Source organism: Gavialis gangeticus, unplaced genomic scaffold (assembly GCF_001723915.1).
Source record: "Gavialis gangeticus isolate Ggan-Ray unplaced genomic scaffold, GavGan_comp1, whole genome shotgun sequence".
Taxonomy (NCBI): domain Eukaryota; kingdom Metazoa; phylum Chordata; order Crocodylia; family Gavialidae; genus Gavialis; species Gavialis gangeticus.
The window spans coordinates 136,418,394-136,446,222 of NW_017728992.1; positions in this window are offsets into that span (position 1 = coordinate 136,418,394).

A 27,829-nucleotide genomic window follows, 5' to 3' on the forward strand; every position below is an offset into this window, starting at 1 on the left:
CCCCCCCCCCCCCCCCCCCCCCCCCCGGGCACGTACTGGGACCTGCAGGAATGCAGCGTGAGGAAGAGATGTGCTTCATTTTAATCAAATATTGCAGTTGCCAAAGTGTTAGTGTGTTTATTAAACAAAAACTATGCAATGTTGTCCACTCCAGAACTTGGAACCTTCTTCTCAGTTAACACTGAGAGAGTGGGGAAAGACTCTGCTCTGGCTGCACTGGGTTGTTATGCCATTGAGGAGGAGAGGAGGATGAGCAGCCATGGTGGGGTGGTGCTTAACTTAATAAACATGAAAACTTGGGGTGGCAGGATGCAAGTAAAACTGCCACCCTTCAGTTTAATTAAATGTTGCAGCTGCATAATAAAGAAAAACTGTGGAATGTTGCCTGCTTTGGATCTTGAACCAGAGCCCAGGGTGCTGCCAACCCCCACAGCAGGAGTTGGGCCTGAAGTGGCCTGGTTCATTGGGCTGGTGGGATGTCCCCCAACCCCTTGTTCTCTCTGGGGCTCTGTGCCTATGCTAGTGACTGCCAGCAGCCAGGCATAATGAGTTGGCTCTGGAAGGTGGGATGAGTAAATGCCGGCCCTGGCATCAAGTCTTGGGCAGCTTGGTTCCCCTCTCTTCCTGCACTGCTGCTCCCTGGAGCAGACCCTGCCGGATGCCTTCCTGGCTTTTTGGACCATGGATCAGTGGCTTCCATGTGCCATATCTCCTGTTTCAGGGCTCTCTGCCACTCAGCAACCCCAAACCAATGCATGGTATGGAGCATCCCTCCATGCCCATTATCCAGGGCCCACCCGTATGGGACTCTCAGATATATCACCCTAGGGAGCAGTTCCTGGGGTGAGGGTGGGAGGAGTGGGGGAACACGGAGTGGGTGGCAGCCTGCTTCACTAGTCCTGGACAAAACAGTTACTGGAGAGTCAGCTGAACTACAGTATATCTATCCCTTTTAAAATAGTATGATTGTTCATCTGTTCATGCCTTCATACTGTTGGTGTAAGTGAAAATCCCTTCCAACTGCTAGCCATCTTCAGCAACTAACCAATGAGATTCAGAGGCAGCAGTGTGGCTACTGTTAAACAACTTGACTATTCTGACATTACATTTATTCAACTGGGAGGGAAGTATCATATAATGAAGTATCCAGTCAATGAATACTTAATTCTGGTGGGAACTTGCTCTCTTTGTGATGACATTCTTTAGCCCAAGCTACATTCCCCAGTCTTCAAGCTAGACAGCAATGAGTTGAAATGATCTGCATGGGTCATCCTCATCAAACACAAGTTTTCTATGTGTTTTCTATAACCGGATTCTGTTTTCTCTCTACTGTGAAGGACACTATGCCTGAGAACAAGCACTATTTAAGAAAAAGAGGTCCAAAAATGGCATCCTTAATCAGCTCAGAATAGCCAATTTGAAATGGATAACGATAGGGCAACATTTGAATCAACTGTATTACATTTTCTTGAGCATTCTAGAAAAGACACACTAGGATGACATCATGCTTGAAGCAGGTTGGAAACATGATGGTAAAGTCCAGCATTTTCTTTCCCACTCAAATTCATCCAATTCAGAAGAATATATAATAATTTGCAATGGGTCCTAAGTAAACAGGGGTATAAAACCCCAGTTCAAACATCTGTAAACACTCACATTTATGTGCAATGCAAATCTGAAGTGCTTTAGGGCTGGGATCTTACTTTATTTTATCTGCACATTACTAGGCATGCCAACATCTGAGTGACAGTAATCACTCTACATTCCTATAAAGGAGTCTGATTTTTAAATAATCTCCTTCAAAAAAAAAAAGTAATTTTGAAATTCCATAGTCTACAACTCATCCCAGACTAGAATTTTTTTCTGGAAAGTTTGGAAAAAAAAATGGCAAAAGATATTTAAACTCTGGTGTTTAAACAGTGGCTGTATTGTTGACTTTTTGAACATTTTCCTAATTTACTTTGGCTTCTCATTTTTACGTAAAAGCTTGGGGCTACAGACTCCACATTTATATTGGGAGAAGTGTCTTTTTAGTATGTATTGGCTGGACTAATGGGTGGTTAGGTAGGAAAGTAAAAATATACAACAACAGCTTATGATGGCAGTTAAAATCACAGTTGAGTAGGAAGGGTAGCAAAAGACCATTGAAGCATGGATCTGTAGCATTAAATCAGGGGTATGTATGGTGGCAGCAGGGCAAAACGGGGGATCAGGCCTGAAGTATGAAAACAGAAAAGCAAGAGCTTGCTCACTTCAGCCACAGGATAATGCACCAAGATGGAATTGAGGAACTAAAGGACTATAATGCGTAGAATACTTCATAATTTTAGTAAAGATAACTTGATTTTTCCCTAGTTGAAAGAGTTTTGCTCCCCCTTCCTTCCTTCCTCCTTTTTTGGGGGGACTGGGGGAGGGAGGAGACATGTCTACACTGCATGTGTACCATCTGAGGGAGTTCCAGATAGAATCAAAGCACACTAGCTCTAGATCATTTTTAGTTTGTAATGTATGCAATGTATCTGCTGTTTGAGCAGCCCTGGGCATGCACCAATAAGCATCTCTCTCTCTATATAAAGGGCTTAGTCCATCTGTCTGTGTGTCTGTCTGCCCGTAACACACTTTAAGGGTGCTGGGAGGGAAGGCAGAGGGAAGGGCAGGGGCAATGTGTAGGGGGTGCATGTGGGTGCACCCCGGCAGAATCTGTAGGTGGTCCACAATCCCTGCTGGCTGCATGTGGTTAGTGACCCATGGTTGGCGCTTGCCACCCCCCGCCCGCTGCCGACAGTGCCAGCGGCCTCTGCGAAAGTTCTCCTGCTTACCACTGCTGCGTTCCCATTGCCCCCGCAGCAGCTGGGGGCATGCGCTGTTCATGGGGAAGGGTCAGCTGAGGAAAAGTGGGAGCCAGGCTGTTACTTGGGCCTATGTGCCTTGGACCACTCTTATGGAGGAGTTTTTACAGGTGTATAGATGAACTGTTTCTAATTCTGTGTGCAAGGTGATCTGCTGATAATTTCATCTTGTAGCTGCTGGGCTGTGCGAGATGTGCACTAGCTTGGAAGCGGCAGTTGTAGGTGAAAGGAAATAAGACTAGAAGAAGGAGAGAGCATAACTATAGAAAGTGGCCTGTGGAGCAGATCAGAGAGCATGGAGCCATGCTATCTGCTTTTTGGAAAAATCAAGCCATGATCACAGCCTGCTATAGAGTCTTGGTCCCTTCTTGTCGAGCCACTTTCTAGCTTAGGACTCTACCGATCTAAGCTATGGTGCTTACGGAAAAGTGCACAACAGATGGATTCTGCCTTGGGCGTTTTAGATGTCTGTACTTAGCTTCTAACTCCACACTGTCTCTGAGTACTTAGCCAAATATAGTGGCTATTTTATTCTTCTTAGGAGACTGAGGTCCATCTGCTGAATGCTGACTTGTCCTACTGATCCACTTATTGCAGTTTCTACTGTGGATTGAATAAATCAGAGTCCTGAGGAAAGAGCTCCTTAAAAGAACAGCTTCAGCTGATCAAAAATTACAATTGCTGCTTTGCATTGCTGTCTCTGGGAGCATGTCTTGCTTCTGCTTTGCTCATTTTTATTGCTCCTCATACAAGAGTTCGAATTCAAAATCCTGCTAGTAAATTTAGTCAGATCCACTGAATTGGTCCAAACTACTACAGTGACTATCTTTTCTGTGCATGATGACAGTCTCTACCTGTAGCTAAGGTTTGTAGAAATTATGATACATTAGGACAGAACTCACCTTGCTACTTTCAGAGGAAAACTCCAAAACTGTGTTTTGGCTTCCTTGCAGCAGTGAAAGGGAATAGAAGGAGTTAGAACATGGGGAAAGAAACAAAGAGGAAATATTTGGATTACCACAGGGAAATAGAGAGGAAGCCAAATACGACTTTTTACATTGTTTCCATCACAATGTTTAGGCACTTAGTAGTGAGGACTTATTAATAAAAGTTTAGACAGATTGTGGTATCTTCAGACACACTAAAAAAAAATCAGAAGCTTTCAGAAGAATGAATAAGCATACATTCAAGAAAAGTAGAAATGAGAATATAAGTGTGTCACAGGAGTTAAGGAAACTCAATAATAAAACATTCTGAGCATTATTACAAGCATAATGTGAAGGAATTCCAGCAGCAAATATGATTTTACCAATATTTCCTATGGTATAACACTGTTTTAGAAACTTTTTAAACCTACTTATTCAGAAAAAAAGTCTTAATAACTCCCATCTTGTGTGAGCTCTCCCAAATCCACAAAAATGTGCAGAATCCTCCTAGTGGCTGGCTTGGTTCAGACTGGTTTTTAAAAGAAACCCTTTTGACATTTGTGGATTATTATACAGACCTCTTATTACTGAGATTCAAAGAAATGGCCTTTGACTACAACATTAGCCTATTAACTGCATACATGGAAAAATGTGTATATATAGGCATGCATGGGTTTACTAGCATGCAAAATCCATGAACTTTGCTGATAAAAGGAAGAAGGGCTTCAATACAAGAGCTACATCAAGTGGCTTCAAATACCTCGTGACCTATAGTTTCATAGTAGCTAGGGTCAGGAGGGACCTGAACAGATCATCTAGCCTGACCCTCTGCCACAGGCAAGAATGAATGCTGAGTTCACAAGACCCCAGACAGGTGATCATCCAACCTCCTCTTGAATTTGCCCAAGGTAGGGGTGAGGACCACTTCCCTGGGAAGTTGGTTCCAGATTTTGGCCACCCTAACTGTAAAATATTGCCCTCTGATCTCTAACCTAAACCTATTCTCCATCAGCTTATTACCATTGTTTCTTGTCACCCCAGGTGGTGCTGGGGAGAAAAGGGCTCTACCTATTTGCTGTTGATCTCCCCTGATGAGTTTGTAGGCAGCCATCAGGTCCCCCCTCAGCCTCCTCTTGCTGAAGCTGAATTGGTTCATGTCCCTCAGTCTCTCCTCGTACGGCCTGTCCTGCTGCCCTCTCACCAAGCGGGTGGCCTTCCTCTGAACCCTCTCCAGGCTGGCCACATCCCTCTTGAAGTGCAGTACCCAGTACTGGACACAGTACTCCAATTGCAGCTTGACCAAAGTCACGTAGAGGGGGAGTATCACCTCTCTGGACCGGCTTGAGATGCATCTTTGGATGCATGACAAGGTATGGGTGGCTTTGCTGGCTGTGGTCTGGCATTGGTGGCTCATGTTCATCCTGGAGTCAATAATGACTCCAAGATCCCTTTCTGCCTCTGTGCTTTCAAGGAGGGAACTCCCCAGCCTGTATGTATGCTGTGGATTCCTTCTCCCAAGGTGCTGCACACTGCATTTGTCTATGTTGAACCCCATCCTATTCTTGTCTGCCCACTTTTGTAGTCTGTCTAAATCTATTTGTAGCCTCTCTCTCCCTTCAAGTGTGTCCACCTTGTTCCACATCTTAGTGTCATCAGCAAACTTGGACACCATGCTTTCAACCCCCTTGTCCAAGTCGCTGATGAAGATATTAAACAGTGCGGGCTTGAGGACCGGGTCCTGGGGTACCCCACTGCTCACATCTTGCCAGTTTGAGTACAACCCATGCACCACTACTCTCTGGGTGCGCCCCATGAGCCAATTTTTTACCCATCCAACTGTGTAGGCATCAATGCCACAGTCGCTTAATTTATTGATGAGGACAGGGTGAGAGACAGTGTCAAAGGCCTTCTTAAAGTCTAGAAAGACTACGTCCACGGCGACACCATCATCCAAGGATTAGTTACTTGGTCATAAAAGGCAATCAGGTGGGCCAGGCAGGACGTGCCTTTGATGAACCCATGCTGATTGCCCCTAAGCATGATCTTCCCTGCAGGCCCCCCACAGATGTGCTCCTTGATGATTCTCTGCAAGATCTTCCCGGGTGCCAAGGTGAGGCTTACAGGCCTATAGTTACTTGGGTCCTCCTTCCTCCCTTTCTTGAAAATTGGGACCACATTAGCCAGTTTCCAATCCCCTGGCACCTGGCCAGATGACCACGAATGCTCATACAGCTGGGCCAACGGCTCTGCGATGTCCCCTGCCAGCTCCCTGTTGCATTTTGAAAAAAGCCAATTCTGTAAATTTTATAGTTTTTATTATAAATTAATAAACAAACTTAAAGTCACACTTTAATTACAGCTGTGTGTGTGTGTGTGTGCATGTGCACACACTTTTATTATTGAATAAAGAATTACAGTGATGATCAAATCAGGGCCATCATTTTTGAATACATACATCACCAAAATAACATGCTTTTGAATTGTCATTAATTGATCAAGCCATCAAACTGATACAGCCAATAATCAAATGATGAGATTACTATAACAGGGTCAGTTCCTATAAATACTAAGTATGAAAATTTGATACAGCCATCTCTTTTAGCTCTCAGTCCCAATTACAAGATCTTGTACATAAAAAAGTAATAGGCAGAACTGGTTGAACATTTTAGAATCAGAATTAAACGTGTTTATTTTTCAGCCCTTGAAGTAGTATTTAGACTCCTCTGTAGTTTTCATATACTTAATAAATGTACTGTTTACTAAGGCTCCTTCTTCAGGTTAATTAAGCTACTTTTGATACAAAGCTAATGACTTTTATTTCCTGTTATGCAATAGAATTGCTTTTGTTATTTATGGTCTTCAGAATAATGGGGGATACTCTGAGAATTAGGAAATGATTAATGGAATAGATTCACTTTGCACGTTTCATTTGCAACACAATAATTTATTTTTCTACCTCAGAAGAATTAGGGAAAAATAATGTAGAGGGGTAACCCCACCTAAGAGCAAAAAAGGAAGGGGAAAAGTTACTTACTTAAGAAAAGATCCTTTCTTCAGTTTGTGTGATTTATTTTGTAAAATCAGCATCAGGAGGTCCAGTGATGACATCTCTGATGATATGTGACAGTCACTGGTTGATGGTATAACCTTTGTCTCTTTTATCAAAGTACCAGCATCAGAATGCTTTGGTTTATTGGTGGCCTGAGGAGAACACACTCTGTAATTACTTTAACTTTTCAATTTGTTCCACCTCATTAAATTTCCCTGGTAGTTTTCTATGCAAATCAAGGGCATTGTATGCCTTCAGCCCTAATAGGAAACAAATATTATTGAGGTTGGGCTAGCTTGATCATTGATAGGCCTAAAAAGCAGTGTTGACAATATCTGTTGTTCTAATCACAAGCAAGGTATGAGACAACATATAACACAGAAAACACTGAAAAAAAGGTAGCTGAAATTTATGGAATTTATATTTCTATTACTATCAGTTATCAGAAGTAGCTGATTATAGACAGAACCCTGCTATCATTCACATAACCAGGTTCAGAAATCTACTGAAATGCATGAAGTATTTTTGTCTCCTGTGAATTGCCAAGCCACTTACTGGCAGGTCAGTTAAGGAGAAGGAAAATGATCTGCTTGGAAGCAGGGGTTTTTTTTAGATCCAAAACAAAAATTTCAAAAGGAAAATAGATTTTACAGATGCATGATAAATCTTGGTTGCTGTTTTAATCTTATTACAGACACTATGATGACTTGTTGAAAGAACTTTAAAAAGTGAATATTAGATACTTCAAAAATATTTAAGGCATTGTCCAGTAGCATGTTGGATGTGAAGAGAAGAGTGAACTATTAGGCAGTACGTATATAGTAGGCCATTACTTAAAGCTAATCTTTAAAGCGAGCATGTTTCCAATATAGTAGCTGTGCCCAGTATACTCATGGCCATCCGGTGCTTCAGATTTTTATTTTTCCCCAGCAGTTTGTTTTCAAGGAAATAAATTGGGATTAGTGTATTTTATTTAATCTGTTGATTGTATTAGGTTGGGATGGCTATAATGTACTGCAGCTGGTTACTTTGCCTTTGATCTCTAGTCACTACAATGCATCAGCTGTAAGAGAGTAGTTGCCAGTGCATGTTATGTATTTAGTGGCCCATGGGAGTGGTTGATCATAATTTAATTCTAATTGCAGGTCTCCACATCCCAAGTTTATATACGACACATTCTCAGATTTTCTTAGGACAAGACATCAAGGATTAAGTAGGTAGGAATAGTGGGCCACTCTTACCTCTAGAGAAGTGTTGAGACATATAGGTAAGAAAGCAGTGGAGAAATCTGCATTACTTCTACAGTGCTCCATCCCTTTCAAGAATGAAGGTATTCATTTTCAGTTGTGTCAGTCTGACACCTTCCATCACTATTGCATTCACTCCAGTGAAGGAAATGTGGTGCTCTGCTAGATTCTTTGAAAATCCAACATTGCATTAGTGACAATAAGTTAACGTCATATAACAGTTACTTACCGGACCAGACGTTACTTCATAAGCTACAGAAGTTCAGAAGTCATCATTTGGAACCCCAGCAATCCTATTTTATGACATTATGTTGTATAGAAAGTTAGAAAAATCCACTGTATGCATGAGCACAGGGGATAAAGAAAGGATTTCAATTGAAATCCAGTGGTCACTTTTCTAGATTTTACTTAAAGTTCTACTGGTTGGGTTCCATTGCAAAGGAGAAGGAAAGTAATATGCTCATTTCATAGAGTATCAAATGGGAAAATGTAATTTTTTTTACATACAACACATACTTTTACCCCCAAATTAGCATACCCCCCTCCCAAATTAGGTTAAATGTATTATGCAGGGAAGTGGATTTTCTGCATAGGGTAGAAGCCACCCTGCTACCTGATCTGTAGTGCAACAACTGTGATATTCCTTTCTGGGCAGCTGAGGGAATCAATTGATTTAATGGCTCATTTTTCTACACTCCACAGGTGTTAACAATCCTCTTTTCTTTCAAATGGTCTTGATGTTCCACTAATCAGGGTAACCTTTCTAAAGATTAGTCTGGTCATGCAGTATGCAGCAATAACGCTGGAAAAATATTTTTCTCTTTGTTCTGCATTTTAGAAACAAGGTATTATATTCTCGGGCATGTTATATATTAGAAAATGCAGTACCATACCAGGGTGGTTCTGTCTGGCCTTCAAAACACAAGTCCAAAGGAGTCCCTAGTAGCCAGCCAAAGGATCCAGTTTCTAATTTACTATACAGCTGATGCATTTTCAGCTTGTCTTCCATAAATTTTTCCCTACCATCAGAGACTTCTTTTACTGTGGACCAATGCTTGTCCTCTTTTGTAATGGCAGATAAAACTCTGCCTTATTCAAATTGCAGAGAAGGGCGAATCATGCTTCATTTGATTTGATTTCATCATGCTTTGGAGCAATAGTTGGCACTCCTGTCTTTATATTTTTAAATTCTTAGTGTCTAGGTTTATTCCCCAAAATTAAAAGAAAACAATAGCTTTCACCTGCAGGCATGTTGGGCTGGATTAGCTCAAAATGCAGAACATCACTGGTTTAACCAGTGAACATGTAGTGCAAGCATTTTTCTGAATCTTTCTGTTTTTCCATAAACAGCTCTGCAGTCCCAGCAATACATCTGTGGGACCCTTTTTTGATGTATAATGCCTTTGCCTAATGAAGTAGAACTTTGTTCTTTCTGGTACTGCATTACTCTTTGTGAAGTTTTCTGGCCCTTATGTGAAGTATATTTACAATCTCTGATGGTTTTATAAACTTATTTAATTACTGTTATACAGCACTATAAAGTCATTTGAACAATTTTGTTCTTTAACAGTTCCAGGAAGAATAAACAGCCATATAAAACTTTAACCTCTGTATCTGTTTATTCTTCATTCTATGCCATCAGGCCACTTATAACTAAGTAGTTAACAAAATCTATTTTTAACTGTGGCCATTTGGTTTCCGTGCATAGATTTTGGCTGGATTATTCTTAGAAGCTTTTTATGCGTTGAATATCTTTTATATCAGATAACTTTTTTCAGTATTAGTTACCTATATTAAGATGAATGTATCTCATTCCACCCAAGATATATATAAGTATCACTATTTATATTACCTAATTATTGGATAGCAACAGAACTTTCTCTTCAGCTGCTCTTTGTTATTCTAAGAGAGTTTAAACCATTGGCATTCATTTCCTACAGCACCTTCCCCATCCCTTAAAGAGGGCTTTTAGGAACAAAGTGATCCAGATCTTAATGGAGCTCAACTGATATTATGTAAATTTTGAAGAACCAAAAAGAAGCCTTTCCTAAATTCCACTGAGAACTCCAACAGCTTCTTGCATACCAATAGCTCTTTTATAATAGTTTCCTTCTAACCAGCATCTTCTTATTTTAATGTTGTGCTATCATTTTCTTTCTTTGCAAGAGCCCTACCTAACCAATTGGATTTAAACAGGAACTAATCGAAGTTCCATGACTCACTTTTACAGTCCTACTGAAATCATGCCTGGCATCTGAGCCTCCCAGGCTCTATCAGCCCTAGGGTCTCCATTCCAACCAGCCGGCAAACTTTCCTTCGGTATACATTCATGGTGATTTTTTTTTGATTACTAAATTATTGTGATTGGCACAGTGCTATTGAAGATATTAAGCGTGTCCTTTATGTGCGTAAGTTGAGCTCCTGTCAGAGATATTTGTTTATTCTTCCTTGGCCCTCAGCCTCTTGAGATTACTGTGTAATATAAAATAGCAAGCAAAATATGAAAACTTAAGTAGTGAGTCTATAGTTTAATGTGAGAAAACAATTTCATATCTTAGCCAGCCACAGAAAGTAAGAGCTTAGTGATATACTTATAGCTTGACAAGTTGTTTCTAAATGATATAAGAAGACTCATTTTGGTTGAAATACAGAAAGAACACCAGTTCATTGTATCAGGGACTCCGGCCTTTGTAATCATCTCTGATCTCCAGGATACTATTGTTATTGTTAACAAATTCTGTATTTTATATGCATCTCTCTCTTTCTGTCCCCTCAAAAACATATGTGAAAAGAAAAGATTCTAGGTACTTTTCTGATAATTATGTAATTTCTCAGCAAACTGTTAATAACAAGTTGGTGGCCTAGAAAATGACTACTCATGCATTTTTTCATCCTTCATAAATCTCTTTGTACTTGTGCTTAGGGAAAGCCTTGCTTACTGATGTAGTTCTTGTTATGGGATTTTGAGAGTGCTTCTGTCTGAAGTTTGGCCACAGTTTTGCAAACTGCTTCACAAGTGGAGCTCATTTCAGGATCAGAGCCTAGGTGCTTGCTCCTAGGAAGCCAGAGAAACAATTTAAGATAGGCATCATAGGTTGTCATTGGCTTCAGGCGAAGGGATGTTTTCCTTCTCTTTTCCATCCTCTGACATTTTTAATGATATCCTGAAAGTTCTTTCAATATATTGTAAGCTTCAGGATACCTAAAGCTGGCATTCCAATGTACCAAATCATTTGGTTGTAGACTAATCAAACCTCTTCTAATCCTTTTTGATGGCTAAACCTGAAAGATGAAGGCATGTGTATGCCTACTCATCTTTACGAAAGTTCTGTTATCAGTGGATCACATTATTACCAGTATGGGGTGGGATACCGTATCGAAGGCCTTCCTGAAGTCTAAGTAAACGATATCTACCCCTACTCCTGAGTCCAGGTGCTTTGTAACCTGGTCATAAAAAGAGACTAGATTAGTCAGGCATGATCTACCTGCTACGAACCCTTGCTGGTTTCCCTTCAGCATAATTTTTCCTGCTGGGCTCTCACATATATGAGCCTTAATAATCTTTTCAAAGACTTTACCAAGGATGGAGGCGAGACTGACTGGCCTGTAGTTGCCTGGATCCTCCTTCCTCCCCTTCTTGAAAATAAGGATGACATTGGCCCTTTTCTAGTCCTCTGCGACCTGGCCCATATGCCACGAGTGCTCAAATATTTTTGCCAGTGCCTGTGCAATGACATCAGCCAATGCCTTGAGTACCCTCGGATGGAGCTCATCCGGGCCTGCCAACTTAAACGCATCCAGTTCTTCCAAGTGACTCTGCACCATCTCAGGGTCAACGCTTGGTAGTCTGGCATCCAGCTGTTGTCTCCCATTGTGAGACTTGTCTTGTCCTTCGTTTAGGAACACTGAGGCAAAGAACTCATTGAGGAGTTCAGCCTTGTCCTCCCTGTCTGTCACCAATTGCTTTTGCCCATTCAGTAGTGGTCCTATACCACCCTGGGCCTTCCTTTTACTCCCTATATATCTGAAAAGCAATTTTTTGTTATCCTTAACTTGGGATGCCATCCTCAGCTCCATGGTAGCTTTGGCCTTTCTAACTACCTCCCTACAACTGTGGGCTGAGGAGGCATACTCCTCCTTAGTAATTTCTCCCTGTTTCCACTGCTTGTATGCCCCCCTTTTTGCCCTTAGGCTGCTCTGGATTTCTCTGGTCAACCAAGGAAGCCTCTTGGCCCCTTTCCCCCTTTTCCCCCGCATCAGGATTGTCTCCCTCTATGCCTGAAGGATCGCTTTCTTAAGGCCACCCTTCCTGGGCTCCCATCTCACCAAATCTCTTACTCTGCAGTGCGTCATTGACTAAATGCCTGAGCTTGCTGAAGTCAGCCTTCCTAAAGTCTAGCACTTCCACCTTACTAGTTACCTTTCCCACTCTACGCCTTATGGTGAATTCTGTTATTTGGTGGTCACTGTCCCCCAGGTAACCACCAATCTGTAGGTCCCCTATTATGTCATCCCTCATTGCCAATACCTGGTCCAGTATGGTCTTCCCCCTAGTGGGACCATATACCTCCTGCATCAGGTGGAGGTCCTGTACACAGGATAGGAACCTGCATGAACGGTGGGAATTTGCTGTCTGCGTCTCCCAGCAGATGTCAGGGTAGTTCAGGTCCCCCATAACTACCGCTTCTCTAGTCTTTATGTTCTCCGAGAGCTGACTCAGGTGTTCCAAATCTAGTTCTTCCCCTTGGTGTGGGGGTCTGTAGAAGGCGCTTACCACCAAATCCCTTTCCCCTTGACCTCCATGTATCCTAAGCCACAATCCTTCTACTTTCTCCTTCTCCAAGTCCATTTTGATAAGGGTTGATGTATAATGCTTCTTGACATAGAGCACAACCCCTCCCCCTCTCCTCCCCACTCTATCCTTTCTGTACAGCTTATAGCCCTTAATGTGTACCGTCCAGTCGTGGGTAGAGTCCCACCAGGTTTCTGTTAACCCCACTAAGTCACAAGTGTTTTCTGCAAGTAGGAGTGCTAGTTCATCCTGCTTGTTCCCCATGCTCCTAGCATTAGTGTATAGGCACTTGAGCCCTGTTACTGGCGCCTTTGTTGCCCCCCGGCTCTGATGCCCAATGGGCCCCTTATTGTTTATCTGCTTATTGCTTACCTGTTTTTTCTGCTGGATGTCCCATGGAATGTAGGTTCTTGATGTTCTCCTTCTTCTGCCTCCCCGTCCCCAGTCTGAGCTAGTTAAAAGCCTGACGTAGGAGATCAGCCAACCTGTTGAAGAGAAGACCTTTTGCTGAGAGGTGAAGTCCCTTGCCAAGAAGTGTGGGTTGTGGTCCAGGAAGCCAAATCCTGCATGGTGGCACCAACTCCTGAGCCACAGGTTGACCTCTCTAATGCAGGTGCTGTGATGCCTACTGTGACCTCCGACTGGGAGGATGGATGAGAAGACCACCTGCACCCCGTTTCCCTAAGCCTGACCCCCAGAGCCCTGTAGTCACCCATAACACGGTCAGGACTACTCCTAGCTGCGTCATTGGTTCCCACTTGGATGACCATGGGATAGTAGTCTGAGGGCCGGATCAGGTCAGGAATCCTTGTTGTGACATCCTGGATCTTGGCCCCTGGCAGGCAACACACCTCACATACCATGGGATCTGTCCGGCAGATGTTTCCCTCTGCGCCTCTCAGTAGGGAGTCACCCACTACGATTACACGTCTCCTCTTCCTCCAGTAGCTTTTTTGGCCCTCAGCTTGCTCGGGGATGGATTGGGGCTCCTCCCATGCCGTCTCCTCCATCGCACTCTCCTCTGGTACAGCCAGGGCTTCATATCTGTTCCCCAGCTGCACCAGTGGATCCATTTCTGCGGAGATATGTAATGAATGAGGAGTGACATTTTACCACTTAATTGCTACTTGAAACCACGCTGACAGATTCCATACAGAAACCTTTGGAAAATGTGAATGGGAAGAAGTTCTAGGTTACAATGTAACAGAGTAGTAATCAATGTAGCTCTTAAAGAAGTACCAAAGGTGAAGAAACTGAAAAGATTTTAGTGTAAACCTTCTTGCCCTGACAGTTACCATAACAATGTGCTCATGCAGGTTAACTGCACTTAGCATTCATCTCAAAAGGGATGTAAGGCTTGCACTTAAATGTTAGAGTTTCTCTCTCTTTCTCCTTTTCCCCTCTGTATGTCTAGAGCAATAGTGCTCAACCTTTTGGCCATATGAATTATAGAATCATAGAACCGGAAGGGACCTGAAAGATCATTAAGTTCGGTCTCCTGCCATGGGCATGAAGTTATTGGGCTCAGATGAGCTCAACAAGGTGCTTGTCCAAGTCTTATCTTGAATACCTCCAAGGGTGGTGACTGTACCACCTCTACTGGGAGTGTGTTCCAGATTCTGGGGCATGTGTAGATGAAACAGGAGCCCTAAATTGAAGTGGTGAGTTTTTAAAACCACCACTTCAATTTAGGGCCAATTAAACCCCTGTGTTGTGCACACACCCCACTGACTTACCTCCTTCTCTGGTGGGGAGGGGAGGGTGAGCTGGTGGTGGGTGGAGTGGTTCCTGGGCTGCAGTGTGGTGCTGGTGCTTCCCTTCATGGCAGCAGCAGCCCCATCCCAAGGTGGCACTTGCCTATAGGCACCCGGCGCTGGCAGTCCCAGGGGGCACCGCAGCCACAGGGGGAAGCACTGGGCCCCTGTACAGCTCAGGCAGGCAAGCAGGCTCCATGGGGAAAAAATGACCAGGCTTGCCGCTTTTCTTGGGCTGAGCCTGCTTTTCTGGGCTGCGGCCAGGCTGCCTGCAGGGCTTCCTGGAGAGCCCCTGAACTGCACAGAGCTCGGTGCTTCACTCCATGGCTGGCTGTAGGGGCAGCAAACTAAAACTTCTCAGAGGAATTTTAGTTTTTTGCACCCCAAGTCATTTAAGGTGAATTACACCACTGACTTTCCTACAGTGGCTGGAATTAATGCGCAATACACCGCTGAGGCATGCAAACACTGACAGCATTAAAGCAGTGCAAAAGCATTTAGCCCACTTTAAAATGTCATGCTCACACCCCTCATTTCTTCTACACATGGCCCTGGTGACCTTTTCAGAGAAAAAGTTTTTTCTTATGTCAAGCCTGAATTTATCCTCTATTAGCTTATGCCCACTGGTCCTCATCCTCCCTTAAGGTGCCTTCCTGAAGAGTTGCTTCCCTAGATTTTGGTGCTCACTTCTGATGTACTTGTAGGCAGCTATCAAGTCACTTCTCAGCCTTTCTTTACTCAGACTGAACAGGCCCAGTTCCCAGAGTCTTTCCCCAGAGGGCCTATCCTCCATTCCTCTAATCATATAGGTGGTCCGTCTTTGTACCGTCTCCAACTTATCCACATCCTTCTTCAAGTGTGGTGCCCAGAACTGGATACAGTACTCCATCTGTGGCCTCACCAATGGTGAACAGGGAGGGAGGAGCGGCTCCTTGAATCTACTGGCCACAATCTGTGCGACACTGGTCTATGCGATATCCCCCTCTATGCAACATTGGTCAGGTTGCAGTTGTAGTACTGCATCCAGTTCTGGGCACTGCACTTCAGGAGGGATCTGAACAGCATTGAGAGGGTCCAGAGAAGGGCCACTCACATGATCAGGGGCAGCAAGGCAGGCCCTATGAGGGGAGGCTATGGGACCTGAACCTGTTCAGTCTCCACAAAAGAAGGCTGAGAGGGGATCTGCTGGCCATCTACAAATTGACCAATGGGGGCCAGAAGGCAATGGGAGAGTCCCTGTTCCCCCAAGCACTACTGGGAGTAACGAGGAATAATGGCCATAAGTTGATGGAGAGTAGATTCAGGCTAGATATCAGGAGGCACTACTTCACAGTCAGGGTGGCTAGGATCTGGAACCAACTTCCAAGGGAAGCGGTGCTTGCTCCTACCTTGGCGGTCTTCAAAAGGAGGCTAGATAGACACCTAGCCAGGGTCATTTGACCCCAGCATTCTTTCCTGCCCAGGGCAGGGGGTTGGACTTGTTGATCTGCTCAGGTCCCTTCTGACCCTACCAACTATGAAACTATGAAACATTGGCTGATGCATGGCAGACTTCTATTTGCCCTTCTGGCAACCTTATCTCACTGTTGGCTCATGTTCATCTTCTGGTCTATTGTGACCCTCCAGGTCCTGTTCAGATGCTGTGCCAGCCAGTGTACCACCACCTTTTGTGTAGTTATGGTGAAGTTTCGTCCTACCCAGATGAAGAACCCTGCATTTTTCCCTGTTAAACCTCATCTGATTCCATTCAGCCCATAAGTCCAGTCTGTCAAGGTCATCTTGGATCTGTATGCTATCCTCTGAGGTGCCTGCATTTCCCCATGACTTGGTATCATCTGCAAACTTAATTATTGAGCTTTCTACCCCCTCATCCAGGTTATTAATATTTATGTTAAAGAGCACGGGTCCAAGGACCGATCCCTGGGTGACACCACTGGAGACAGTCTTCCAGGATGTTGCCATCCCATCAACTACAACTCTCTGGGATCAGCCTCTACTCCAGTTGTCCTCCCATCTCACATAGACTGGTCCAGTCCAGTACCTTCCAGTGTGGTTGAGAGAATCCTGTGGGAAACAGAATCAAAAGCTTTACTGAAGTCTAAGTAAATGACATCAACCTTGTGTCTCTCATCCAGATGTTTAGTTATCTGGTTATAGAAAGACACTAGGTTTGTCGGGCATGATCTATCCTCAACAAGCTATGCTGGTTGCTTCTTAACACTTCATCGGTTACCAGCTTGTAACTGATAGCCTCCTTAACAATTTTTTCAAAAATTTTACCCAGGACCAAAGTCAGACTGATCGGTTTGTAGTTTTCAGGGTCATCTCTCTCCCCTTTCTTGAAGATGGGCACCATGTTGGTCCTCCTCCAGTCATCAGGGATTATTCTCAGGTTCCCTGACTCTTCAGACAACTTTGCCAGTGATGCTGCTATAAGCTCAGCCAGTTCTTTTAGGACTCTCGGATGCAGGTCATCTGGTCCGGCAGACTTGAAAATGTCCAAGTGTTGTAGGAGATCTGTCACCTGTTCAGGACTGATTTCATGTAGTCTGTTGCCTTCCCCTTATTCCCTGCACCTCTGGTCAGGTGAACAGCTCCCATTTGATTTAAAGAATGCTGATGTGAAGTAGGTATTTAGGAGTTCTGACTTTTTGTGGGGACTGACTGTGAGCTGGCCCTGAGTATTCAGGAGGGGTCCCACAGTGGAGCCCGATTTTTTTCTTGAACCCTACATATCTATAGAAGGACTTTTTGTTGTCCTTTGTTCCAGTTGCCAGCTTGATCTCCATGCCTGCCTTGGCTTTTCGTGCCTTGCATCTGCAGGCCCTTGTGCTATGGATGTATTCCTTTCTGGTTGCTGAACTAGTCTTCCATTGCTTTTATGCTGCTTCTTTCTTTTTCAATAGTTCCCTAAATTCCCTGTTAAGCCAAGTGGGTCTCTTGGCTCCTTTCCCACTTTTTATCTGTGTAGGGATGGCCTGTTTTTGGGCAGTGAAAATTGTCTCATTAAGGAAGTACCACTGTTCCTGAGCTCCTAAATCATCCAGTCACTGGTTGCAGAGGGCCTTTCCAACTAGCCTCCTGATTTTGCCAAAGTCTGCTTTTCTGAAATGTAGGACTTCTGTTTTTCTGATTGATTTCCCAGTCTCATGGTGGATGGTGAACCTAATTAGGTCATGATCACTATCACCGAGAGTACCACCAATCCTCAGGTCTCCTCACCTTTGGCCAGTGTTAAATTCAGGGTGGCTTTACCCCTAGTAGGCCCTTCCACAACCTGTGTTAGGAACAGATCGATTGTTGTTGCCAAGAAGTTGGCTGACCTGCTGGAAGTGGCTGAATGGTCCTCCCAACAAATGTCAGGGTAGTTTGTCACCCATGACAAACATGTCTCTGGTGCTAGCTGCCTCAGTCAGCTCACTGGAGAATGCCTGATCTCTCTCCTCATCTTGGGAGAGAAGCCTGTAGTAGACTCCCACCATCAGGTCTCCCTCTTCTGATCCCTTTTATATCCTGACCCAGTGGGTCTCAAGGGACCCTTCCCTGTTGTCAAACATGACCTGTGGGGGGAGGGGAGGTTACCAGTCTTTCATGTAGAGGGCCACACCTCCTCCCTTCTTCCCAACCTGATCCAAGCCTATAGCCTTCAATATTTACTACCCAGGCATGTGTGTTATCCCACCAGGTCTCTGTTAACCCAATCAGATCAAGCTCCTCATCTACCAGGAATGCCAGTTCCTCCTGTTTATTTCCCATACTTTTGGCATTCCCATAAAGACACCTGTGTTCTCCCCTAGTTGCTTCAGGTTTTATGGCATGCTGCTAGTGTCACAAGATGCCGGTACTTATCTGGATGTCCATTGCTTGAGTATCCTCCTGTGCATCATTGTGACTAGAGGATTTGTGTCCAGCAGTGAGACCTTCTCCCTCACCCCTGGAGGTGCTTACATTAAAGTTCTCCTCAACAAGTTGGTGATTCTTGTAGCAAAGAGCTTCTTCTCTCTGCTTGTGAGATGAATACTGTCTCTAGCATGTAGGCCCCTGTCGTTGAACTGCATACCAAGGTCAAGGTATCCAAAGCCCACACAGTAACACCATTTCCTAAGCCTTCAATTGACCTCCATAATGCACTCCTTCTTCTGGTGGCCATGGCCTCTGACTGGGAGGACTGAGAAGACCTCTTGTGCTCCTAGTTTCTAAAGCTTCACTCCCATGGTCTTGTAATCTTTCATGATTCTCCTGGGTTACTTCTTACTGTGTCATTAGTAGCCACATGGACAAGGGGCATAGGGTAGTGGTCAGTAGGGCATACCAGTTTAGGGATCCTTATTGTAACATCTCTAATCTTGGCTCCTAGAAGGCAGCCAACCTTTTGAGCAAAGGGGTCTGGATGACAGATGGCTCCTTCTGTGCTCTGCAGCAGGGAGTCTCCCACAATGATTACCCTTTGTTGCTTCCTTGCTGGGGTCAGCTGAACCCATCCTGTCTTCAGGGTGGAGGGCTTGGCTGTATCTTCCATCAGTGGAGTGAGGGCTTTGTAGCTGTTGTTCTGGGGTATTGGCAGAGCAACTGATGCACGTGGTGGCTTCAGGCCTGACGTAACCAATTTCCACCTGCTATCAGTTGGAGCATCTTGTTTGAGCCCACTCTTCTGCCTGGTCTCCATGGTGTCCTTTTCCAGGTGCAGGGCCTGGCAGTAAGCATCAATCTCCTTCTCATGTTTCCTGATGATTTGCAGCCTGTTCATCTCTTGCTAGTGCTCCCTCACCTGGCCTTCTGGAGTGTCCACCAGTGAGCACATCCCACAAGTGGGAGTTCCTGTGCCCCTGGTCCCAGCACCCAGCAGATGTGCCAGTTAGCCCGTGCAGCCTGGAGTCAAGGGCTCCATCTGTGTGGAGGGTGGGACCATAGGCTCCATCTGGGTAGAGGCCCCTGAGGTACCAAGGTTGGGGGGTGGTCCATCCAGATGGGGAAGCCTAGGGGTGCAGTGTGTACCCATCACTACGATGCAGGTAACAACTGGAGCTGGTGCTGCAGCTTGGCAGGCAGGTTTAAGCATCTGCCTGCAGGGGAATCCCCTGGCCTTTTGAGCAGTAGGGGGATTACCTGGGTCCCTGGATCCCTCCATGGAGTGGGAAGGAGGGTTTGTCCCATAACCTTTACCTGAGGTCTGGTGCTGAGGGACTGTCCCTCAGTGTGGGGGGCTTCAGTTGCCCAGGGGCACAACAGATGTGGGGTATGCCGTACATCACCACTGGGGGGCAACTCAGAAGTGAGAGTGCCTGCTGATAGCCCTTACATGCGCCCTTCCATGTGAACTGCTCTAATTCGCACACCGGGCCCAGAGCAGGCCTGTTCGCATACTCTGTTTGTGCAGCTCTGGTTGTGCAGCTCCCGGGGGGCTGGGCTAAGTACGAGCTGGTAGGGGAGGTGTGACCCTCCTTGGCTCAACTCAGCTCAGCTCGGCTGCCCCCACTACCTACTTCCCATCCACTGCAGGCCCTACTTATCTCCTGGCTCTGCGCTGGAGGACAGGTTGGGGTCTGCCGGAGGGGTCCGCTGGGGGTCTTCTGCTATAGGCAGTGTGATGGGTTTGCACCCATGCCTATCCACGAAGCGCTGGTCTCCATCCCATGGCCTGGATGAGAGGTGCATGGGGCTGGTCCGTGGACAGATCCCTTGTGAGGTTGGTGCACCTGGATTGAGCCTCACCCTGCCCTGGTACGGGACCACATGCCTGAATCTGGCCTGTGCTGACCTAGGACAATATGTCTGCATCAGGGCCCAAGCTGCCCAGCTCTGTGCATTTGATCTAGCATGAAGGACCATGCTATTCAGCCTGTTGGGCTCCCAACGAGTTTGGAAATTTGGGAGTAGGGGAGTAGAAATTAACACTATACCTGGCTTCCCCTGCTGCTAAATTTTCTGACCCATGGAGAACCTGGTGGGCTGGATGACATGTTTCTGAGGGCTGGATCTGGTCTGTGGGCTGGGGGTCCAGCATGCTTGCTCTAGAACACCATGTTGGACCAATAAAGAAATAATGTACATTATTTTATTCTGTCTTTTCCTCAGGATGCGGTAGTCCAGGACAACTAAACAGCCATCTGCTATCTAGCAGGGGCTCAGTGTCCTAATGATAAACAACATGCTCTGAAACTTGGAACAGCTGGTAGAAGCAACGCTTCTTGAACTGATGTAGTGATCCCCTATAAAAAAGCATCTGAGTCAAATAGGTTTGAGCCAGTCTTTACGGTGCTATGCAGCTGCGTTGTGCTCTTTCTGTCCTGATGGTGCTGAAAAGACCTTTAAGTCCCTTTGGTATATGGAAAGGAACAGCTTGACTTTATTCTAATATCTGTAGTTTCCTTAGACTTTCATTTATTACTAATATGACAGAAAGTATCTCTATGACTTGGTTTCTCCTGTTTTTTTCAGGGATTTTTTTTTTTTTGCATGTTAGCTTGCATGTACTGCAGGACAGAGCAGAAACAACAGTTACAGCAGGTCAGCTTAACATATGGTAAGTTCATGGTATGGTCATATGGTAAGGTCATCTCTTAAATTGGTATTATTTCTTAGTTTCCGCACATCTTCAATTGGTAAGCGCCTACTAGAATATTGTGAGGAATAATTTATTTCCTAGGCAGCTTTTTCAAAGAAGCTAGTACTTTACTTAAGAAAACCCGATAGATCAACCTGGTTTCCTGTTTCCAAGAGTGTGCAGTTTAAAATTATTTAGATTAAAGCTTCCATAATGGACAGCTTGGCAATAGCAGGTTTCTAGGGGAAGCTTCTTCAGAATTCCGGTAGTTGGTAGGAGACTTATAAAAGTATACCCATTCTTAGAGTTTTTGGATGCACAGAAAGCTTAGCAAAAATAATGAGGGACAGTCATTCCTTAATGAGTCCCAACTGCTTCTCATGTCCTTTCACCATGTTCAAATCTGAGTCCAAAAATGGGCATATACTATAGCTTGATCTGCAGCCTTAGCAAGGCCCTTGTTGGTTCATGGTTCCTCCATATAGGGGCAAGCCAGTAGGTGTTCTATACTCTGAAAGTTTCCTCCACATTCACACATGGTGTTTGTGTCATCAGAGTACCCCTATAGTTGTATGTTAACTTTAGTCTTACCAGGCACGTCTACATGTTCATTAATGCACCATAATTATGGCACATTATGTTTAGTATCTATAATAACAGGTACTAACTTAATGCACCATAATAGGTGCTACTGCACATTAGCATGGATGAACCCTTTTAAAGTGACATTAAAGTGAATTAGACTAAGGCTATGGTACAGTAGCGCATTAGCACAGTTTTTGTCAGCTTCGCTAACACACAGTAGAATTAATCTTCGGCACATTGAGCATCCCGTGTAGACATGCCCACTGACTCCTGTTTGGAGATAATTCAAGTGTCTCCATATTGGCCAACTGGGCTTTGCACCTGCAGGAAGATGTTTGGCAGTTTTGATACTCATCTGAACTCTCTCCTGGGTCATGTCTAGTTGTGAGTGCCACATTTTTATTCACGTGACTGTCAGTGTTTTGTCCAGTGGCTGTATTGTAGAGAGGAAACTTTTCTGTGATTTTAGTTTACTGGGAGCAGCAACTGGAAATTCATGATCACTGTAGCCCTAATGTTCTCTTTCTTCTCCTCTGTCAGCTCATGCAAGAATCTAAAGAGCAGATTAGCATTCTGCCATGCACTGACTAGCAACAGACTCTTCCTCTCACTCATTAATCCTAGTAAATTCTAGAGCTTTTCAGTGAATATGACTTGCAGGCATTCAAATGTAGGAACAGTTGTCCCTGTAGCACATTATGTTGTATGGCAAGGATAGAAGAGGAACTGAAAGGTGTTTTCTGAAGAAGATAGTAGTAAAATGACATGGTGTTTTCAGGATTAATATAATACTTTGAAACATACCCAAAAGTCAATTGCAAAGAAGTTCAGTCTATCAGAGCTGTCCCTAGAGGTGTGCACATCAGCCTGTGTGGGGCCCGGGGGTGTGTGTGGCAAGCAGTTGAATCTGGCAGAGTGGGGTGGGGGGGAGTAGGGGGTGAATGGCTGGAGCTGGCAGCGCTCAGCGGTGTCAGAGCTGGTGGTGCTCAGCAGTGGCGGTGCATGGCAGCCGCAGTGGGGCCTGTACAACATTGGCCGTGGGGCCCCCCAAAGCGCAGGGCCCAGGGTGATCGCCCCAATTTGCCATTCCTAGGGGTGGCCTTGGCTCCTATAAACAGGCATCTAAGCAGATGATTGGGGCGTTCTGCCCCAGCTATAGACTCCAGTTAATCTTGAGAAACAACCTCTGTAGACTGCCTTCCAGAAACTAATTTGGGAGAGAGAAAAGCATCAATGATATTTGCAGTAGAGTAAGTGATAAAGGGAAAAACTGCAAAACTATGCATTTCACTGGTAAGGTGTGAATAGCATCCTTCAGAGAAGTGCATGCCAACTTCACATACTCTTAGTGCATTTAGGCAGAATTACCTATAAGAGAAACGCTTGATTTTTCAGAGGTGCTAAACACCCTCAGCCCCAGCTGTATTCAGAGGCAGCTACAGAACTCAGCACCTCTAAAAATAAGGGTCTGAATGACTTCAGTACAGGTGCTGAATGTGATGCTATTAAACTCATTGTCTCCAATGGCAGAGCTTTAATTCTTCTATTGACAACTTTGCTTAAGGAGATTACCCCTTGGCAAAGTAGTTCTATAATCTGTTTCATTGTGCAGCAAGGGTAGAAGCAAAACTAAGCTAATTTTGGAGAGTGAAGCCTGGATGAAGAAGGGACCTCTGTAGGCTATGAGTTCCCTACCTCTGGGCAGTGGGGGTTGGGGTGGTGTGAGTGTTAAGATGCACAGGTGACAGCCCAGAGGTCACAAGCTTGAGGCAACGGCAGAAACGCTTATGGCTCGGCCCTGTCAGATTACAACAAATCTGTGAATTGTACTAAATACCTTGTCACAAAGGTGCAAAACGTAGGACCCCTGGGCAGCCACTAGAGACTCACCCATACAATCCTGGGTCATGTCCTGATAGACCAATGAAAGACTTGGTGAGGAAGAGTCATATATGGCAGATTTACATGGAAAAATCTTATTGCTTATGAGGCAAACTTGAAATGTTCAATCTCAATAAAATTTTGAGTATGGATTCCCTCCCCAAGTAAAGATGATGTTGCTACATAGCATAGGTGTGAGGTGTCCAGACATATGTGGTACTTGACTTGGCTATGTTGGTGGGGACTAAGGGTAGGTCAACACAGCTCTAGCTGAGCAGAGCTAGATCTGGTTTGGCCAGCTCTGGAATCTGAAGCTGGGGTTATACTGCTACATGGAAAATTGTGCTGATGCAGCTATACTGGTTTCAGTACCAGATCTGGTATCTTTGCAGGGTGCTTTACTTTGCTTTGTAGATAGACCAGTTTGATTATGTTGTGCTACATGGATGTATACCAAGAGGCTTTATGTGTAGATGTTCCAAGTTTCTCTTGGTTTGGCCTGCCTTTTTCTATGGTGCCTCCTTTGCCAAATCTGCCCAGCCATCCTCAAGAAGTAAGATTGCAATGGATTTTCATTCACACTAAAGTCATGAATTTTTTTTTTGAGTCTTGCAATTCCTATTCTTCTCCATAATTCTATGCACCAACGTAAGGACATGATCCAGGGACAAATGAGACCAGATTTTTATAAACAGAATGCTGACACTGTAAAAATAACAAATTAACAATGAACAGTTACGTTTCCCTGCACACAAAAAATGGCTGCATATAGAGGTTGGGGAATCTGCACAAGGATAGATAGACTAAGTGGCCATTTATGTTAGCTTGATTGCACAGTTGTATTAAATATATGCACAAATGTAAATGTATCTTTGCATATTCAGGTGGGCCTTTTTCTTAGGTTGTTTCAGGAAAATGCTGTTCCTCCTTGTCTTGCTCTCAAAGAAAAGAATACATGTTGCTAGTGCTATAAGTCATGGAATACATTAGACCAGAAATACCACACTATCATGTCTAATTCCAAGAAAAACTTGTTGCTGTTTCAATAACACTGCTGACCCTTTGGTTCAGAGTTACCAGCTAACAAAACAAGCCAGATGCTGTCCACCATAATAACGTCATCTTTGTGTTGATAGAAAAAGCGTTAGTATTAAACTGGACATAACAGGGATATATTCCCAGATAAACAGGGCATAAAAAACACAAGCAGAACCAAGCATCAAAAAAGCTACAGCAATCAAGATGAATAAAACTTGTTGAATAACCTCCACTGTCAGCATCACAAATGTTAAAAGCACTTTAACCATAAAAGAGCAATTTTAGCATGAACTGTTTAAATAGAATGGAGGGCACCCATCGAAGTAAGAATATACTGAGCAATAGTAGCAACTCTCCTAATCAAAGCCCATTTTCCCATATTAATAAACATACAATTCCCTTATGTACAAATTAACATAACTTTAGAGTTGGCTGGGTGAGTAGGCTGAGAAGGTGTATGCACTCAAAGCATGGATTTTCAAAAAAAGAGCAATCAAATTGCAGTACCACTGGTGCATACACTTCTCAAGGGCCATCTGCTCATGAGCACCACAGCAGCTCTTGATGCACCAAAAAAGAAGACTGGTGAAGTGATTTTCTGCCATTTTTCATCCACCTGATGCTGGAGGCTGACAGGGCTAAAATATTCCCCAAAGTAGATTACAGCAGTTTCAAAACTGCTCTAACCTTGTACTAGTGAGAAAGGGCTACTAAACAATCTGCTCTGATGTCTAGGGTCACCAGAGCACACTGCATTCTGTCCTGGAGCCTGCATTGTTACTTTAGGCTCACAAGACAATACTTTCCTGCTGTAGCGTGAATGCCTGATATAGTGCTATCCTACCATTTCCATATATGATGAAGCAGACTAAAAGGGGCAAACTTTCTCACCTTTGATTGCATTGTTGTCTGGAATAACTCTGAATAGCACTGAATCAAGCAACTGTTACATCTAGCACTATTAAATATTAGTTTACTGGTAAAGCATTAATTTATTTACTGTAATAGCAACATCAAGCTGGGCAAGAGCCTGGTGAGTTCTTCCCCTATTTCATTACATTTTTATTGATTCATTTATTACATTTTCAGACAGCAAAGCAAGATGATAACATAAAGAATCCTTTTCTTTCTGGTGCCAGTCATCAAAGGCGCAAACAAGCATTTGCCTCACCTGGTCTACGCTTAGGCAGGTTACTTTAAGCTGCCTGAACCTTGACCAGGAGTGGGACATACAGCCTAGAGTAAAGAATTGAAGTTGTGGGGACTTGCATGTCTGTGGCTTGCAGGCCTGGGGAAGGAGTTGTGGGTCTACAGGGGTGGGGTGTTGCCAGGAGGAGTGGGGAGTAGGGGAACTAAGAAAGGCCTTGTCTGGGTTGTGGGGCAGGAACAACACAGCCCTTGGGTTCTGTGAGCAGCTAGGCTTTCCCAGCCCTGGGGCTGTGGTACAAATACAATTAGGTGAACCTCTTTAGATCAGGTTAACCTTTTCTTGATCTAAGTTAGTTCACCTTAGGGTGTACACTATGTTAAACTGGCTGATTTTAGCCCTTTGAATGCCAGAGGAGTGGGCATTTAGATTGACCCAATTCTGGTTAGGTTGATATAAGCATAATGCTTGCATGTACCCTAAGCTATCTTGTTTTAAGTGGTTTAAAGTTTTTTCTTAACTTGGCTGAATAGCTAGCTGTGCCAGCTGTGCTGAATATGGGTCAGATGGATACAGCAAAACACTGGGAGACAAAGCAGTAAGGGCTGAAATGTAGTCAGCATATGAATATATGAATAGAAAGGGGTTGGGAGAAAGGTTGTTTGCACTCCCTTTTCTTTACATTTGGGCTTCTGCACTATGCAGTGGACCTGGAACAGAAAAGGAGCATTTATTCATACTAATGCCAACAGAAGTGCAAACCTACTTAAGGCCAATGTGTAAACAGCCACAAGGTGTTCCATCTGGACTAGTCAACCTTGCTCCTTGAGTGCTGGGGAGGAGTCATATAGACATATAACGCCCACTGAAACAATATCTCATGAGGTTCAATAAGGAGAAGTCCAAAGTCCTGCAATTAGGATGGAACAATCCCATGTACGGGTACAGGCTGGGGACTGACTGGCTAAACAGCAGCTCTGCAGAAAAGGACCTAGGAGTTACAGTGGACAATAAGCTGAATATGAGCCAACAGCATGCCCTTGTTGCAAAGAAGGCTAATGGTATACTGGGCTGCATTAGTAGGAGAATTTCTATCAGGTCAAGGGAAATGATTCTTCCCCTCTATTCAGCACTGGTGAGGCCACATCTGGAATACTGTACCCAGTTTTGGACCTCCCTTTACAGAATGGATGTGGACAGATTAGAAAAAGTCCAGCAGAGGGCAACAAAAATGGTTAGGGGGGTGGAGCACATGACTTCTGATGAAAGTGTGAGAGAACTGGGCTTATTTAGTCTGGAGAAGAAAAGGTTGAGGGGGTATTTAATAGCAGCCTTCAACTACCTGAAGGCTGGCTCCAAAGAGGATGGAGCTAAACTGTTTTCAGTGTTGGCAAATGACAGAACAAGGAGCAATGGTCACAAGTTTCAGCAAGGGATGTTTAGATTAGATATAAGGAAAAAAACTTTCTTACTAGGAAGGTAGTAAAGCAGTGGAACAGGTTGCTCCAAGGTTGTGGACTCTCCATGCTTGGAGGTTTTTAAGACTTGGCTACACAGAGACTTGGCTGGGATGATCTAGCTGGGGATTGTCCTGCTTTGATCATGGGGTTGGACTAGATGACCTCCTGAGGTCCTTCCCAACCTTTATTTTGTATGATTTTATGATTCTAATGTTGGACCCTGTTGCTAGAGTATGAGCAATTCTTTTGCAGCAGAGAAGAATTCACACAAACTGTGAAGACATGTGCCAAAATCTAGCCCTAAATACACTACCTTGCCTCAGTTCTTTGTCATCTATTTCTAAGTGTAACAGGGAGCCAGAAGCTCCTGTTACTTTTAGGGGATGCTACTGCAGGCTATGTTGGCTGAGTGGTACCGGCAGTTGAACAAGGGCAAGCAGTATTAGTTGGAATAGGAGCTGTCCCTGGGGGAGTGACTGTCTTGGGAGCTAACTGCATAGCAGTAAGGGAAGGCATCCATACTTTCATAGTTTCTAGGGTCGGAAGGGACCTGAGTA